This window comes from Excalfactoria chinensis, chromosome 12, assembly GCF_039878825.1.
Source record: "Excalfactoria chinensis isolate bCotChi1 chromosome 12, bCotChi1.hap2, whole genome shotgun sequence".
Lineage (NCBI taxonomy): Eukaryota > Metazoa > Chordata > Aves > Galliformes > Phasianidae > Excalfactoria > Excalfactoria chinensis.
In genome coordinates, this window is record NC_092836.1 from 17,780,454 (window position 1) to 17,797,052 (window position 16,599).

Genomic DNA, 16,599 nt, shown 5'->3' on the forward strand with positions numbered 1-16,599 from the left:
AGTAGCTTGCTGTACATTAAGCTTCTGGGAACTTGTCTTCAGAGGAATCTATAATGGTTGACATCTGATCACAGACTGTATGGTAACTGTTGAGTCTCAGCCTGAACCACTGATTGAGCACCTGGGGAAGGGACCTGACCAGCCTTGGGAGCCCAGGTGAAGGTAGTTCTGTGACTGGAAGGGTTGGAATCTGGCTACACCACTCTTAAACTCTATTTAAGGGCTGACTGCCATGAGGGAATGATCTCTGGTTGGAGATTTCTCCCTTGCAGAGTATTTCCTGTGAGCCTGGATCTTCAGAGATGGGTGAGCACCTTTACTCTCCCTTTGAAATACCATCCTATCTGTGCTGATCCCTTTGCTGTTATGCTCCTGTATTGCCCTTCCACCGTGTTAATCCTTTTGATTGTAACACAGGCCATTCTGCTATTCTATGACTTCCAAAGTGTGTGTGTTGTAGGGGTGGATAGAGCAGCAAGCTAAACTGTGCCTTGGCAGGAAATGATTTGGTGCAAAGCAATTACAATAGGAACTGCTGTGGTGGAAATGCTAGACTTAAACCCTTATCCTTGTTTAATTTGCTTGATTGAACAGAAGAGTAAAGGCTCTAGAGTGGCTCAGGATCTGGGATAAGTTTTACTTCTAGGGTGCTGGTTTGTAGCTGAGCCAGTTTTAAACTAAGTAGGATTGCAAACAGCTGAGTAAAGCATCATCCCAGTGCAGAAGTGCAGGCTGGTGCTAAATCCCTTCTAATAACTTACATACTAATATAGCTTTTCCTTAGTCATCTGCTTTTGTCCATACAGTTCCAGTAGCTTAATATAAACTCTTCCACCTACCTTGCTGCTAACAGAGTAGTACTTAGCCACTTACACTATAGGTAAAATAAATAAATAAATAAACAGAATTAAGTTGTATTGCTGTTTGCACCAGTACTGAATTTACCCTGAAGCTGTTCATAGAAGCTGAATATGGGCTGTATCTGACTTTGTCTTCATCATGTTAGTATTAAGCCTGTATTACAAACATTCTTGTGTCTTTAAAATGTGTTTTGTTTTCAACTCATTTAAAGTATTAACTTGTAAGCTGACATAAATAAACCAAAAGACATGAGAGAAGTAAATGCAGGGGCAACTTTGGATGTCTGTTGGTTGCATGAATGACTTGTTTGCTGTTATCAGGGCCTAAGTACATCAAAACCCATGTCTTCTACCTTCCGGTTACAGCTCTGATCTCATCTTTACATCCCTGCTTGTGGTTCATGGTTGCTATGTCAGTCTGAGATAAATACTGTGTTTGCTGAATGTGGCTGAATGAAGGTGCCTTGCATCTGAAAGGAGTGGAGCTCAATAACCCTCAGTCCCAGGTCTGTGGTGTAGCTTAGACATGGAAGACTGGAAGCTATGGGAATTTGGTACCAAGAACATGCTGTGTTTGAACAAAGGCCAGTTACTTTGAATTTTTTCATACCTGATGTGTTGTTAGCAGTGGGAGCATGATTTGTTCATCGTTCCTGTTTGAACATGGCCTTGCACACCCCCATGTCAGAGGTAATGTGGCTGATGCAAACAACAGGAAAGAGGTAGAGCAAGAGAGCCCATGCTCAGCTGTGCATCTGCTTCTTGGCCTCTTAGCTGTGTATGGTATTGCTAGTGGCTCTTTGGAAGGAATTAACTGCTTTATGTTTCCAAGACACCTGGAGCAGTGCAAGGGAGAAGCAAGTAGGCTTTCCAGAGGAGCATTGCCCCTTCCTGCTTGCTGAGTTTGAAAAAGACTTGTGTTCTATTTGTTGAGCAGCTCCTCTTTGGACTGTAACAAGCCTAGTCAAAGTGATCTGTATGGGATTTTGTCAGCAGCTAATTTGCTTTCTCTTTTTTTAATCATTTAAGAGAAGTTACATCCCAGAAAATGCAGGCTCAGTGGAAATTTTACTGTCCTGGACTTTGCAAGTTTTTCAGAGCAAGCAGCAGCCAAGCATATAATCCCATCTTCTCACATCTGTAACTTTGTCCTTCTGTCCTGGCATGAGTTTAATCTTGAGGTAATCCTGGGCTAGCCTCTTTCAGATGCTGGTGGAGACAAAGATGCTGGGAGGCCATTGAGGAGCAGAATACTGAGACAGCTGCAGCTGCTAAGTAGCCAGGTTCACTTGTAAAGAAAGCCCAGAACTATAGGGGATGATTAATATTCGCACAGCTAGGCTTGGCTTTTGGTTTGAGTGGTGGTGAAATTGTGTATAAATGTCAAGACTCTGTTCTGAACTGGTAGAGGTGCAGTCTGGTACCAGCCTCAACCTTTTGCCACAAGGCTGTGAAATTCCTGCTGATTGAATGCCAGTGTGAGATACAGAACACTTCCAAAATCAGCCTGTCTGTTGGGCGTGAGAGAAATTTGCTCATTTCCCTGACATTTACCATATTGTTTCCTGGCCTGCAAGATGTATGTCCAAGAGAACAAATGAAATGCATTTGGACAGAAAGAATTAATTTGAAATTTCATTGTACTTGTAGTTCTAAGAAGTTCCTGGGAAAAAAATAGCAATCAAGGAAAGGTAAAATGTCAGGTCTTGGTTGTTTCCTTCCAGTGCTCCACTTTGGGATACTGAGCCATCACTGAGGTCCCACTCACCTGGTGGCATACTGTCCAGAGCAGGGCCCTGTGAATGCATCCATTTGAGTGCATCAACCCATGTTTCCTCCTCCATCCTGCCAAAGGTATGGAGGTAAGAGGATGCAGCTGCCTTAAGTTCCATTGGGGATTAACAGGAGTTGAAAGGACCTGTGTCCCTTGGGATGAGAACTGTGAACAAGGTGTACGGGTGTGTTTTTCCACATTCCTGGGTGCTGGAGAGAGCTTCCAAAGCTGAGAAGGAGCCACTGCCTTTATGGCATGGCAGCAGGGAGTGTGGTGGAGCCAGGGCAGCTGTCCTGAATTAGGATAGCAGTTATTCCATACCTCCTGACATCATGCAGTAGGCAGTGAAGATGTGTGTGGTGCAGCTGAGGGCTGTTGGGGGGAGTTGTCTGGGTGGTGAGATGTTGTGTTGCTAGCTGGGTGTCAGTCAGCAAGCAGTTGTGTCAGCTGGGTGGTGAGTAACTGCATTGTGAATACAAATGTAGGTCACTCTGAAAGTAATGTCTCCTATGTATTTCCATGGAAACTACAACAGTTACAAGGAGAACAATAGTGTTATTTGATAGAGCAAGTTTTCAGCTACAAAATATTATTTTTCAACATAGTCACCACCTTCAGCCAATTTGTGTGGATGAACTAATTGAGATGCTCTTCATTTCGTGGTGTGATGGCTGTGTGTGGCTGTTTGGAACATTGCTTTTATTTCGCATCACTATTGCCACTACTGAAATGCACCATGCACCCCTCACTGAGCTCATATCTGCTGTTTGGTCTCCATAAACATTCAGCAAGTGGTGATGAATGCCATGGGTGCCATTTGTTCTTCATGGAGAAAATTCAGTTCCAGCCTTTATCTTCATATACACTTCTGTATTCTGTTAGACTGTCCCTCTGCCACCACCTGTCACGTGATAACAACGTGTAATGGAATACAGGTGGAAAGGTTCAGCCTCTACTGCCATCCTGCCAACATCATAAAACAGGAGGCATTACTTTTGGAGCAATTCCCATATATTGTCATTATTGCATTTTTGTTCCCACTTTCCTTTTCAGTCTCAACCTGCAAGTTCTATTTTTTCCTCTAATTCTCTTCATGCCCCCAGTTGCAGGAGAGTGAGTGAATGGGTTTGTGGTGCTTAGCTCTCTGTGAGGCTAAACCACAAGAGAAGGTGCTGTGTTTTGGTCATCTTGAAATTGAAGCAATTTATTTCAAACCCTGTCTTTGAATGAGGCAAAGGGGAGTTTTGACTCTTTCCATGTATCCTGTGTCATGGTCTTTTGTTTCCTTAGGAGAAAAGGATAGCAAACAGAGCATCTCATAAACGTAGGCTGTTGAAAGTATCTTCAAATGGAACAGTTTGCTTAGTCAGTTGCTGTTGTTTCCACTTCATGCAGACTTCTGAAACAATTTGCTTCCAGATTAATAATAAAAAAATTAAAATCAGTCAAACTGTCACATCTCTGGTGTGCTGAAATAGCTGTCCCTGGGCAGTCAAGCCACTGTGAAATGTTCTGTTCAGATGCATATATCTTAGTCATAAGTAGATATTTCTTCCTTTCTAATTACCTCTGCACTGCTGTTACTCCCATATACCTTGGAGCGCTATTAAGTAGTAGTAACTATTGATATGTGTGGGAGAAATTAAGTGTAATAGGTAGTTTGTTAGGAGAGCTTTGAGAGGAGCTCAGAAAAAAATTTTGTATTATACAACACAAAGCTTGTTGTGGGTGCATTGGAATGCAGACTTACATCAGAGTAGTTAAAAGGTGAATGGTTTAGTTCTTGGGTCTTGCACTCTCTCAACTCAGTAAGTGGAAGAGTAATACTAGTTGAACCTCTGTTCAACTGTGTTTACTAGTTGAACCTCTGTAGTTTACTTTGTTTTGTTTTTATTTGGTTTAGATTGTTTTTTATCCAGAGGCCTTTAAAACCAAATGGAAGATCCAGAAAGGCTCTGAGTTGGGCTCTCCATCCGGCCACGGGCACATGGAAGTGAGCCACACATCCAGACAAACATAGCCTGTCTCCTAGACAAAACATAGACTTTCTCCATGCGCTGCAGCAAGCCCTGTGTCTGCGTTTTTACCCTGCTTAAGGAGAAGGACAAACTACTGCTCTCTGTCCACATGATGATCTTGCTGATGACTGCACTGCATTCCAGTGTGTGGCATCAAAAACTAGAAAGGACGTACACAGCTATCATTGCGCTGTGGCAAGAACGTGGCTGTATGCATGTAGAGCTATTACAGTCTGTTTGTAAGACAAGATATAATTGAAAATTCTGGCACGTTTCCCACAGCAAACATTGTTAATCCCCATGAGCTAGGATTAGTCACCACTTCTTACAAGCCTTGACACAAAGCTATCAAGTTATTCAGTTAATCCTTGCTTACAGGATAAATATTGCATCCAGTGGGGAATTTGGCAGTGTCCTCTTCCTCTCCACTTGTATAGTGATGCACTACTGAGTCTCTTCCACCTGAAGTTGGAAGGGAAAAATGCAATAACATGATTGATTTTAGCACCTGCATCATGATGCAGCCAGATCAGCAGGGAAATAGAGTACAAAACAACCTGCTGAATCCAGGCAGTGGATGTAAGGTTTCCCATGAAACCAGGGAACTGAGATGAAAGTGTTTTAGGCTCTGAACTTTCATGGAGTCTGAGGTGCATTTCCAGGTTTCCTCATGGACAGTCTCCAAAACAGCAGCACCTCACTAAACGGCTGGCAAAACAGCTGGGTGAATCTAGAACTGCTGAGCAATCTACCTAGGGATTCTGGCTTGAGTCTGAGCACCAAGGGAGCTCAGAAACCTTGGCTCTTCAGCAGCCCTGACGGGGACTTTGTCTTCCAAGCCTGTTGTTGGAAGTATATGGTGAAACCAAGAATACAAGTAGGGGAGAAGGGTCTTCTGGCTGGGGAGCTCTTGATTTGTGACCAGCCCTGGCTTCCCAGTGTCTTGTCAGAGTGCATCTGGTTGCCAGGTGAAGTCTGACTTGGAGTAGAAATGTTCACATCTAGTGTTTTTTTTGTTTGGTTGGTTTTTTGTTGTTGTTGTTTTTTGTTTGTTTTGTTTTGTTTCCTTGACTGTCAATCTGGAAGAAGTTAAGGTTCATCCCTGTCCCACTGCTAGCATGATAAAATAGTTCTGTACATGGTGCAGGAATTGCAGTCGATCCAGTGGTAAAATTGTGTTAACACCAGGGGTACTATTTATGTTCCAACCTCATGGGCTTTTTTCCTGCTGATCATGGATGCCACGAGGGAGGTTGTTACACTCAGTATCTGTTTGAAAACTCACTGCTATCTGTGCTTTGGATTTTTTTAAACGCTTATTTGTGCTGCTTCCATCACTTGTCCTTGCAGCTCAGGGTGGCTGAGCAGAAAGGCGTCCATCTCTGCTGGCAAATCGGAACCAAATGCTGTGATGTTTCTGGACCTTCTCCAAAGTGTTTCTTTGTGTCTGATATATCATGTGGGTAGGCTTCTTAACAAAAGTAACATGCTGAGCCTTTTAAACTGGCATAACCCTACTGACCCTGGAGGCAGGAGGTTTCTGGCAGCTTGAATTGAGTAGCCAGCTAACTGAAACATGCCAGCAGTGGTTTTGTCCCCTCCCGTCCCCACCTGAAACTGACACAGGAAGGTCATGTTACTTTTGTTTCCCCTTTTCTCTTCCCTGCCAGACAAGGTCATTTTAGAAGCCAATGGCCAGTTAAACTTCATTTCTGCTGCCTTGGAAAATTATTATCAGATGGGTCAAGTAAATGATTAACTGACACATCCGATGACTGTTCACGTTTTAATAAGCTCTTTTTTTTGCACAACTCTCTTAATCTGTAGCAAACCTGAATTTCTATGAAAATGGGTTTCTCAGTGTGTTGTAATAGATCACAGAATCATTTGAGTTGAAGGGAACCTTTTAAAGTTCACCTAGTCCAGCTCCTTGAAATGAACAGGGGCACCTACAGCTCAATCAGGTGGTCAGAGCCCTCTCCAGCCTGATCTTTAATGTCTCCAAGGATGGGGCCACTACCACCTCTCCAGGAAACTTGTGCCAGTGCCTCACCACCCTCACTGTAAAAAACAAAACAAGGCAATTTTTTCCATACGTTCAGTCTAAACTTCCCCTCTTTTAGTTTGAAACCATTTCCCCTTGTCCTGCATACACCCTTCTTTCTTACAGCCCATTTAGAAACCACAAGGCTGCTCTCAGGCTTCCCCGCTGCCTTCTGTTCTCCATGCTGCACAGGCCCAGCTCTCAGCATGTCCTTGTAAGAGAGGTGTTCTATCCCTTGGTCCCTTCTCTGGATGTGCTCCAACTGGTCCATGTCTCTGTTGTACTGAGGACTCCACATCTGGGCATGGCCTCTTTGTTGGCAGCCACAGCCGCATCATCCCAATCCATGACACCAGTCCATCAACATTACAGAAGCACTTAATGGCTCAGGCACAATCAGCTCATTTCAAACAGTCTCACAAGCTGAACAGTAATTGGTCCTGTCCCCAGCTGGTGTAAACTGAACCCCTGCTGGCATCAGTGGGCTGTGCTGATTTGAAGGAGCTCATGGACCTGGCAGGATGGTGTTTCTTGAAACCCCTTTTCAAGGAGATACCTCCTTTTGGAGTTTTTTCAGTGAGTAGGACATGGGTGAGCATTTTCATTTATTTTTGACTATCCCTTTCCAATGTGATAATCTTTCTAGCTGTATGATCTGTAGATAATGGCGTAACCACATCACTGTATATTTGTTAGTTATACTCATGGGCTTGGCAGAGTTGCACTGAGAAGGAGCACTGGGAATGATGCATGGGCATTGAGTAAGGCTTGCAGCAGCCCCTTTGCATTGATGCCTCTGTTAAGTGAACCTACTATGCAGGGATTTCAGAGTTGTTTCAGAACATAACCCAGAGTGTTGAAATGATCTGCTAAAATTATTTTATGAATCTTTACAAATACTAGGGACAAAAAAAAGGCGGGATGTACTCAGCAGTCTGGCTGCTGAGATTGAGGGCATGTGGTTTATCGTCACTGAACAAAGTTCTGCATTGAAACCTGCATGCATAAGCAAAAAAGACATCAGAGTTACAGGAGCCCTCTACGTCTTGGCCAATGATCTCTGTAGTCTGGCAGCATTTTCTTCTAACTCCCTCATGACAGATCTTGGCTGTTCATGCTGAAGAACTGGCATGGAGTTGAACACAATCATTCTGCTGTTTCAAATGGCCATTGCTGGAGCAGCAGCTGTGTGCCCCAGTGTCCTTTGGAAGCCAGGTCTGGTGTCCTCATGCCCCTTGTGATACTGTTGGACTGTTCTGCAGTAGCTAACTCCTGGTGCACAGCTCCCTTTTCCATTGGGAAGAAGGATAGTGTATCAGTAATGAATTTGAGGTCATCTTTTTGGGCTCCTGCTGTGTTAGGCAAATGAAAATACTAAAAGGGTTGTGTTCCTCATCTGAGAAATATGCGATGTCCTGGCTTTTGTTCCACGAGGGCAGAGGAACTCTTATTTATAGTACATGTCATGCTGAAATTTGCTAGCTAACCAAGCTGTTCCCTTATACCTTCATGTATCAGCTTAGTACTAAGTTAGAGTTGGTGCTACAAGAGACAGAGCAGCAACTCTCCCAGGAATAACAAAATGAGATTCCCATGCCACCATGTGAAATACAGTATTGTGTAACTTAGACCACAGATTATAAAATCATAGAATATCCTGAGTGGGAAGGGATCCATCAAAATCTTTGAGTCCCACACCTGGGCGAAGGTTATTACTATCGCAAGTTCACAACTTTGACCAGTGGATCAGGTGAGAGCAGGTCTCACCTCCTGCATTCCAGCTGTGCAGCAGCACTAAGTGCAGGAGATGGCTGACAGTACTATTCCTCAGCACTCTTCTGTTTTCCCTCAGTAGCTGTTTAAAGGTTTTGAGAAGCAGAGCCTCTACTCAGTGGATTTTTTCTCTGTGAATTTTTCTATGTTAATGTGAAAACCAATTCTGGACTCTTAAACTGCTAGTGGCATGCAGATGCATAATGCCATTGTACATGGAAAAAATACACTACTCATGCAACTGCAGGCACTGCTCCCTGTAGAGCATGCCACACCTAAACTTTGTTTATGACAAGATGGGAAGGACCACATTTGAGGGCTGTTTCATGACAACTAAAATCCTAATTAACTCAGTTATCTTCATTTGGTACATGATAATTTCTTTTCTGAAGGAGGTGGATGTTAATGTATATGCAAATAATTAAAATGAGGAATTCATTACTGGCTTACTCTTTACCTGCGGTTTTGTAGGCAATGTTGGGTAATGTACATCCTTGATGCATGTAAGCTCACCAGCTGTGCAGTACACTAAAGGCAGCTGTATGGTTCTTCAAGCAAGACTGAGAGTCAAAGTGTGTGACAGCACAGCAGCCTTTAGAGGATTAACTGTAATTGTAGGCTGCCATTATTTGGCAGAGCAGGCAGTGCAATCAAATGTTTACTGCTGGGGATGAACTGAGAAGCAAGAGCTTTATGCATGTGTGTGTACGCGCGCAGGAGGTGGCCCTGGTACATCACAGAGCCTGATATGAAAGGTGCCAGTACCTGCTGCTGCTCTTTGGCAGCCCATGAAGGAGACCCAGCAGTCATGTGCACAGGTCCAGAGCTGACAAAGTGCCATGGCTGACTTTGGAGCTTTTAGTATTTTTAGCATAGCTGATGACAGAGATACTGACAGCAGAGTGATCCCAGCTACCTTCAACTGAGAAATGATTCATGCTCTGTAAAAATAAAGCATAATGTTAGCAGCCCTTGTCTGTTCTGAAGCGAGGTCTGCAGCTTAGATATCCCCAGTTTCCAGTTCCTTAAGAGAGATTTTTATTTTTAGTTGAGTGTGCCTGTTCCTGATCAGCTCTCCTGAGAAGCGTTTTGTGGGAGTTCTATCTTTTGCTCTGGTTGGCAACCAGGTTGAGCATTAGGAGATTTTAAAGGCAACTCAGGTCCACGGTGGCATCCCCAGTACTGACATGTATTGCTCTTTTCTCCATTTCGGTCAGATGTTGGTCCCTTCAGTGGAAGAACCTGGTAAGAGGTCGTGCTGGCCGTGTGCTCTCCTCCAACCATTCTCTTGATATGTTATCAGAGAGACTGTGCAAGCTGGTGATACCAGAGCATCTTGTCCCTACCCATCTGTTCTGGATGCTTTTAGAGGCAGAGCAGAGAGATCTATTTCCAGACAAGAATCACATGCTTTCTGTGGGAGAATCTGGATCTCTAGCAAAAGATTTTACATACACTTGAAACAGAGAAGGGGGAGGGAGGGAGAGTGGAGAAAAAAAAAAAAAAAAATCTATTTTAGTAATGCTTGACGTTTATGAGGTCTTAGACTATTTCAGCAAATGACATACAAAGGCAGGCACAGGGGGAAAAATGCCTTCAGAGAATTGATACTTCTTTTAATCAATGATTTGGACTGTACAAAAGGACATTTGCACAAAGCCAGGAGCCAATGTGGGCAAGCTGATGGTGCTGCTTTTCTATGCTCCTGTGTTCCCTCTTCCTTCCCTAACCCAAAATGCAAGAGCCAACCTTTGCTCAGAGGCCAAAGCAGTCTCTCAACAGCATGTGAGTGTGGTGGTATGAGAAATGGTTTGTTAATAATGTGCCTCCATCACCAGCAGTCCTGACAAGTGGAGATCTTCATCGAAGACCTTTGGGATTCTAGAGTTGGGAGATCATAAAAATGAGCATGCCAGCTGAAAATGAAATTGCATAGACTCCAGCACAACTGATACTGCTTGCTTATCCTGTTCTTCATACATGTTCACACAGATGAAATGACTCAGCTCTGAGAGCTGAAATAATGATTCAACAAAAAGCTTAAAAAACAGTTGCAGGATGGCAGAAAACCTTGTGTGTGGACCTTCAGCTCTTCCAGCAACTATGTAAAACCTTTCAGTCACATAAGTGGAATGGTCAGACAAAAACCTCAAGTCTATCTTAACAGAAGGAATCACTTGGGTTGCAAGTAATGTTTCTTTTGTTCCTTTTACAAGCTTGACTGCCACTTTGTAAATGGCAACATTTATTCCTGGAAGAATTAACAGACTCTAGTTACGGATTTATTCCCCAGGTACCGTCAAGTTGCATTTGTGTTAAGGAATGAGCTGTAAGCAAGGAATTGGAAGCTTTGGCTTCAAAGGTGATTATATTTTGGATACCTAGGCATAGGAATTAGGTCACAAAGTAAAACAAATGCTAACAGCTCCTATGAGCCTACAGGTGTTTTTTTTTGTTTTTTTTTTTTGTTGTTGTTTGTTTTTTGTTTTGTTTTTTTTTTTTGTTTTTTGTTTGTTTGTTTGTTTTGTTTTTTACATTTGCTTGTTTAAATTCAGCCAAACACACCACGGCATAGTTGGCACTCTGTTGCGGGCAGCTTGGAGACTGATTCAATGAGACTACATCAGGTCAAATGTGAGGCTTGTCTGCAGAGCAGCATGAAACCGTACAGAATCACAGAATGACACTTCTTCCTTTCCATTATAGGTGCTGCTCCATAAGAGAGATGACAGTGCAAATGTATGTTGTGGACTTGTTCCAAGTCATGCAGATGTGAGCATTTCCCCGTGAAACTAGAGCTGGATGCTGAAATGTCCTGGGCAGGCTGTGCAGTAACATAACCTGCAATATACATATTAGGTAAGTATAACATTTTCTGTAACGTAGAGTGTAGCTGAAAGTTTGTGATAGGTATAGAGGGAGAACATCAGCAGCCCCTAGTTTGTTTACTCTGGAGAAGTTGTAAATGGATGTGGGAGGACTCTCTTCACGACTGGTGTTTTGTCTGCCTGGCTTCCTAATCTAATGTTGCTGTGGAAAACCTCAAACATTGAGGAAGTGTTCTTCTGGGGACCTACAGGACAACTGGATACCCAGACACCTTTACACTTGCAAAGGTCCTAGGATACGGATGGGGCTCTGGGCAGCCTGATCTAGTTGGTGGTGGCCCTGCCACCTTTAAGGTCCCTTTGAACCCACATCGTTCTGTGATTCTATGAATATGTTGTCACCTGGGCTGTTTCTGTTCTACAAAATTTCCTTGAAAATGAAGTCACTTGATTGAAACGATGTCATGAGAATCTTCATCATCATCTTTGACAGAAATCCAAAGCCTTCCTCCTTTCCCATATCATTTCTGTCTTCTGAGCTACTTAATTCTGCAAAGCAGGGATTTTAGCACTGCTTTGTTTTCTCCTCTGTCTCTTCCACCTGTAGGATCCACAGTGGTTCTAATCACATTAATTGAGAGGTACGTCAGCAAGGAATTATAGGGCTGTGATCCTTTACATAAGGCTCTGTGACATCCTCTGGGGTATCTGCATGGGTAGGAGAGCTGGGTGTGGGAGAGGAAGTCTGAGTGGGTAGCTGAGTAATTGAGCTTCTGCAGTGTTGCTTGGAACCAGTCAGGCTGATGAGGAAACAGCACTGAATGCTTCCTTCAGGCAATTCCATCAGCTCCAAAATGATCATTGGTTTTGGTGTTACTGCAGGAAAGTTAATGCAGTTCCAAGCCTGGCCATGAGCAAAGTTGCTGCCCACCAGCATAATCATCTCTGGAAAGGAATTTCTCATTGATTGTCATATGCCCAGAAGCATTCACAATGAATAGGCCTTATAGTTTTCAGTGTACCTCAGACATTTGGTTGCATCTTCAGATGGTGAAAACTGACATTGCTTTGTTGCCTTTCTAAGTCATTTTGCAATGAATGAAGATTGGTCCTTCTGTTCTCTTTCACATGAAGGTCATGTAACTTTAGTGGCTTTGTGCTGTATGTTCTTTCTAAAGGGAAATGAATGTACAGTTATCTTTTATTTTGCAATGATCTTCTAAAGTACTCAGTTCAAAGACTGGGTGTGCTTGACACACTTTCCACCAATTTCTTTCAGATTAATGATTCTCTGATGCCTCTCATGTGATTGGGAAGGCTTGAGCTTTGATGGGGGAGGAGTCTTTGAATAACAAGGGAGGACTGGAAAATCTGGGGAACTTCTGTTTTAGAGACTTTGATATTATACTGATACACTATCCTATTGTTGAGCTGTTGCAGTATTTCAAGTCTCAGGGCCATTTCATAATAGATACAGGAATGATTCTCGGTTGACTTCTCTGCTGTTTTCTCAGCTGCTTGGGGAAGCCCATAATAAGTTGCCCACCAAGATTACCAGTAACTTCTTTCCAAAAGCATCTAAGACTAGGGTGCTTCAAATGAACAAAGTAGAGAACCAGACCAGCCCTCTGCCTTCCAAGAAAAGGTCTCACCCTGAAGCCTTGGTAAGAGGGCTGACAGGTGCATGTTTTTCCATCCCTCCTTTACCTCTCAGTGATGACTGAGAGCATCAGCTGCTATTCACTGTGAGCATTTGTTTAAACATTCCTCTTGCAGGTAGTGGAGATATGAGTTGTGCTGGAGGCCTACTGAAACTGGGAGTCAACTTCTTGCACAGTCAGGCTTTGGATCAAGTTAATGGGTTGTTAGCTTAGCATACTTCAGAGCTGCCTCCAGGGGGTCCCAAAAATGAGAGCTCTCTAGAAGCTGGAGGAGTCTGAAAGCATTTACAGGAACAAGCTGTCTTGAAAGAGTTGAGGAGGGAAAGCTTGAATGCTGCTAGAGTTTGTGCTCTGATGCCCAGAAGTATTGCTACCAGGAAGAAAGAAGGCAGCAACTTCACAACTAGCAGCAGGAGTCAGATCTACTTTCTAACATGTCCTTTTGGGAGCTCTCCAGGGCCTAGAGAGAGCTCACTTCATCTGTCTTTGCCATAACGGGGGCACTAACAGAGATTTTCTGCTCTATTTGGTCACTATTTTTCTTGCTGTTCATTTGAATTTGGTGTTTTGGAGGCCCTTCCTTCACATTCCAGTTGAAGATATGCAAAAGTTCCCAGCAGCTCCCACAGGCAGCTGTGCACATGGTGTGACTGCACATGGAAGAAGATCCTGGTGTGTTGGGAGGAACGGCTGCAGGGTCCTTCTGTGGCAGATGCCACTTTCATAGATCTGATCTTCAGGAAAAATAATCTCCGAAGGGAAAGCAATGACTGTTCTGTGATGCACTGTGCAGCTGTAAGTGATGTTTCACTTTGAGGAAGTCAGCAACTCATGTCAAAGGTCTTGTTTGCACTTGATGCTGCCTCAGAAAGCCTGAGTCACTCTTCACCCTCATTCACCCTGGTTACATGTGTTTACTCTGTGGTTGTGTGGTGGTTGGGAAAGTCCTCAAGTACAAGGGAAGGCAAATCTATCTTCTTCCTAAAAACTTAGTCCTGCTGCTTTTATAAGGAGAAGGCTGGTTGGCATGTCAGTCCCAACATAAGAGCTTGAGAAAACACGTAGTTTTGCTGTCTGCTTCTGCTCAGGGATCTGAGCTCCAAAACATGAAATACAAATTACCTTTATGTCAGAATAAAATATCAGGGAGTACCCTCTCAGTTCCTGCCCTGGGCCTAGGTCTCCATCAGTAAGAAAGAATGAAATGAACAACTTTCTTTCCTGTTTCTTACTCTGAAGGGTGTTTGGGTGTTCAGCCAAAGGTTGCTGCTTGCTTCTGTCTGTGTACACGGATATCTATGAAACTTGAATCTTTCAGTATTTGCATGGGTTACAGGAGTGTGCCCAGATACTTCAGCTGATGCCAGGAACTGAGTTAATGTTATTCTCTGGTAACTTGGTCATGAAATTATACTTATCCGTAGGATCCTCGATGCCACCATTTTGTACTGGCTTCAAGTTATCTTCAACTTCAGCCACCACTGGTAGTTCTGAAAGTTTAAAATCAGTCAGTTGTTTGGATATTCATCAAGTCCTACATTCTTAAACAGTGAAACCTCTAGAAAAGCATCTCTGACAGCTGCATAACAAAAATATATCTACTAATAACAGCATTTTCCTGCTGGTAAGACTAAATCAATGCTTTCTCGGTAGCTTTTGGTGAGGACCTTAACAGGGCCTATCAGCATGACTTCTTTTAAAGTTTCAGTCATTGTTATGTTACCTGGGTGACCATGGATGCTCTGAAGGTAACTTCAGAAAGGCTTAGCAAAATATGAGTTTAGCTGAAATTGGGGCATGGCAGCAGAGGTTAAAGTCAGTAGTGTGCAGTTTTCTGGGATGCACAGAGACTAGCCTAGTCTTTTTTCTGGCTGATTGCCTATTGACCCTCCCAGGTCTCCTACACTCATTTTCTACTGGTAGGCAGCAGCACTCACTCCTGTCATACCTGGCCTAGGAGACATGGAATAAAAAACTCAGCCCAAGATGAGATACTTAAAAACAAAACAAAACAACAACAACAAAAAAAAACAAAAAAAAACAAAAACAAAAACAAAAAAAAAAACAAAAACAAAAACAAAAAAAACAAAAAACACAGCATATGGGTTGGTGGCATCAGAATAGTGGGATGGCACAAAAATTGGGCAGTTGCCACTGTTTCCCAATCATGTAATTCAGTTTCCTCTGTGAGTTGGTGTAATGCAGCTGCTTGAGAGTCTCACCTTCATTATTTTGCTCCTTTTTCAAAGTTAACAATAAAAGAAAATGACATTCATGAATACCCTCTGGCTTAGGAACTTGAGGAAGCAGAAACTGAGAGCTTTAGGCACTTATCTTCCACTGGCTGTCCCAAAGGGCTTTGCACTTCAGCTGTTATTTATGGCTACCAGTAAAAGTGCTGGTTGGTAGGTTGGTTTGTCTGTTTGCAGCAAGACAGAGATAGATATGGGGAAATGGAAAATAAAGCCCTCAGAAAGTGGAGTTAAAGTGATGGATACACTTCAATCTCATAAAAGAGTTTGACTGCTCCCAGGTGCCTCTTGAGCTGCTCAGTTCAAGAGACATCATGAAGCAGAGCTGTCATGGGCTGATAGCCTGACTGTGCCGTGGAGAGTGGGTATGGCTGGTGGTGTGTGTTCGTGCTGATGGCAGGAAGCAAGTGGACCTACCAGCCTACAGCAAAGCACAGCAGGCTTGGGCTGTGCATCCTCAGGACAGAGGAGTAGCTGGGAGGCATCTTGGGGCAGTGATTTGCAAAGGGCAGTGATTTGCAATCGTTTGTGAGACACTCTGGGTGGACTTCAATCACTAGTCCTGCCTCGGGGCCACGTTCAGATCAGAAAGAAACCTGCAAGTATTTTCTCTTTTGTTTTGTTTGTTGGAAGCTGGGGATTTTTGGTGGTGGGTATGTGTGTCCCACAAGAAGCTATTTCTAGCTTAGTGTGTTTTGTTTTGTTTTGAAGGGGAACCATGCAAAATGCTTAATTGTTGCTAACCAAACCCTCACTTATCCAACACCTTTGTCCCAAAGCCTGAAGTGTGATTTCTTGGAATGATATGCACGTTTCACTGGGAAAAGTGACCCTTCCAAGAAAGAAGACTTACCAAGAAGCCAACCGCAGAAAAAGACCTCAAAAAAATTCCGGTTTTATGAAACGTTTCTCAGAAGACAAGAAACAATCCCCTGCCTCCCTCCCTGTGATTAAACAAGGCTGAGCGGATGGGCAAGATGCAGCTTGACAGAGAAGGGACTTATGTGCACTGCTGTTAACCTGGCAGAAGCCAGCAACTCCCACCTATGCCTACAGTGAACCAGAACTGGGAACGTGTCCCAGCAACAAGAAAGTAAGAACTGAGCAAGAAGAAATAGGTATATGCCAGAATATGCCTTGTGCTGGCATTTTTAAAGCACTATATGCGGTGGCTACAGGCAGAATGATAGATAGCAGAGAATTGCACGTCTGGGTAGACATTTCTGTGAGTTCCTGTCTTATACTTCGCTGGTGTAGTGCCTCAGCTCTCAGAGTACGCCCAGTGTCCACGCAGTGCCCTGGTCCTCAGAAGAGACCTGACTGCAGCGAGCAGAGCGTTTTCAAATTCTTGTTCATATTTGAGGGCTCTCTGAATTAGTGGCTGTTTTA

General features: G+C 43.4%; 1 long non-coding RNA gene across 1 annotated transcript; it reads left to right on the forward strand.

Moving 5' to 3' along the window:
* The first annotated feature begins 254 nt into the window (after positions 1 to 254).
* On the forward strand, positions 255 to 14,879 carry LOC140257689 (uncharacterized). Its single transcript, XR_011905102.1, has 4 exons — positions 255 to 306; positions 11,176 to 11,328; positions 12,812 to 12,961; positions 13,074 to 14,879. It is a non-coding gene; the product is annotated as an uncharacterized lncRNA (long non-coding RNA).
* Positions 14,880 to 16,599: the final 1,720 nt, after the last annotated feature.